At 49.3% G+C, this 2267-nt stretch overlaps 1 protein-coding gene across 1 annotated transcript in view; it reads right to left on the bottom strand.

Moving 5' to 3' along the window:
- tmem45b (transmembrane protein 45B) overlaps positions 1-2267 on the bottom strand; it is a 48978-nt gene that overhangs the window by 4673 nt on the left and 42038 nt on the right. The window lies entirely within an intron of this gene.

The following is a 2267-nucleotide window of genomic DNA, read 5'->3' as shown; positions in this document are numbered from 1 at the left end:
CAACAGTGTCCTGTTCCTGAGTGAATACTGATGAAAAGTATTCATTCAGTGTCTCCCCAGTCTCTTCAGCCTCCACACGCAACTTCCCACTACTATCCTTGACTGGACCTATTCCTACCCTAGTCATTCTTTTATTCCTGACATACCTATAGTATTGTGTGATTTTTAACTTTGTACACCCCAGTCCAACACCGGCATCTCCAAATCAAGACTAACCTGAAGGAGTTTTGATCTTCCCTCTGACAGGAATTCTGGCTGTCTCTTTCACCGTGCACTTCTTTGTTGCTTTCCATTTCACAGCTGGGGTTGGACAAGGTGTTTGCCAAAACTTGTCTCAGACTTTTCCCATATGGATTTCAACTCAAATTTCACTCCTCATGTTTTAAATCCACCCAGAATTACAAGTGTCTCCATGAGAGATGACGTTCCTCAAACTGCCATTCCTGCCATATCATGTGATCCACAATCAAAGCCATGCACCATCGTATGCGCACACTCGACTCCACTCTGCAGCAACATCGACTCACCTTCTCTCAAAGCTGTGCCGTTCCCCAGTTTTACTTCATCATTGTCTCAACAAAAGGCTGTTTCTTTCAGGCAACAAGGCGTGCAAGCCCTGGCAACTTATAGACTCCTGCGCCATCCTCCCACACTCTCAGACCCCATCCCCTCCCGTCACTCAGAACTGACCCTTTAATGTCCCTTAGCATCCAGCCTTTCTGTTCCCCAGAGGTTACTCCCCCCAACCCCAGCACTTGCTGTATTTTCACCATACCTCCTGACCTTCCCCTGTCTGAGGTTAAACATACTGTCCTAGGCCGCCATCTTCACTGAATTTGAGGTTTGTCATGATATTGATCTTTTTTTCCACCGCCTCCGTTTCCATACTCACTTCCACAGCCAGGACCCCTCCCACACACACCCCATTCCACTCATCCCTTCACCCACCTCCAGTATTCATCCTCCACTTGGATCCTTTCCTCTGGCCTTTTACCTATCCTCGATCTCTTCACTGAAAACTGCCAATGTGACAATGTCTTAATTTCTCTGCTCCCCACACCCACTATAACCTGTCTCCTTCTGAAATTGCTGCACTTCGTTCTCTCATGTCCAACCTAACTTTGTTAGCTTCCCAACACACACACACACACACACACACACACACACCTGTCCCTTGACAAAGGTGGTGCCATTATAGTCTGCTGCACTGACCTTTACCTTGTCGAGACTGAACACCAACACTTGGACACTTCTTCCTCCCTTCCCTGGATCGTGACCCCACATCCGAACAGCAAGCCATTGTTGCTAGGACTGTCACCCACCTCATTATCTGCAGAGACCTTTTCCCCGACTGCCTCCAACCTTATAGTCTCCCAACCCCAGGTAGCCTGCTCTTTCTTCCTGCCCAAAACTGACAAACCAGACTGCTCCAGGAGGCCCATTGTATCAACCTGTTCCTTCCCACCGAGCTCATTGCCTCCTACCTTGACTCCATTCTCCCTCCACTTGTCCAGACCTTGCCCACCTACATCTGCGATTCCTCTGATGAACTCTGCCATGTTGACAATTTGTAGTTCCTGGCCCTAACTGCCTGCTGTGCACCATGGCTCTCCAATCCCTTTACACCTCCATTCCCCACCAGGATGGTCTGAGAGCTCTTGGCTTCTTCTTCGACCAGAGGCCTGAACAATCTCCTTCACTTGGCTGAACTTGACTGAACAATTTCTCCTTTAATTCATCTCACTTCTGCCAAGTTAAAGGGTGGCTGTGGGTACCTGCATGGTCCCAGTTCTGCCTGCCTCTTTAAGGTATGTGGAACAATCCTTATTCCAGTGGTACACTAGCCCCCTCCCCCATTTCTCTTTCTCGGTATATCAATGACTGTTTCAGTGCCACTTCATGCTCCCGCCAGGACCTTGACAAATTTGTTTAATCCAGTTCTTCCCAGTCTGGCAGTTAGATACACCATTGTTCTGCCATTCTCACATTCCAATCACTTAATCTGCACTGTCAACATCCTTTCTTCCCCAGCCCTCCAACTCTCCCCTGCCCCCTCCACACTTCATCTAGACTCGAAACATTAGCTTGCTTTCTCACCATAGATGCTGCCTGACCCCCACCCCACCCTCAATGGCTGAGATCTCTAGCATTTTTTGTTTTCTGCACCAGCCCCTTCCCCCACATCCCACCATCCCTTCCCTCCCCCACATCCCACCAGCCCATTTCCCCACATCCCACCATCCCCTTCCCCCACATCCCACCATCCC

This window comes from Chiloscyllium plagiosum, chromosome 35, assembly GCF_004010195.1.
Source record: "Chiloscyllium plagiosum isolate BGI_BamShark_2017 chromosome 35, ASM401019v2, whole genome shotgun sequence".
NCBI lineage: Eukaryota > Metazoa > Chordata > Chondrichthyes > Orectolobiformes > Hemiscylliidae > Chiloscyllium > Chiloscyllium plagiosum.
Note: the sequence above shows the minus strand (reverse complement) of the source record. Positions and strands in the feature narration are given on the sequence as shown.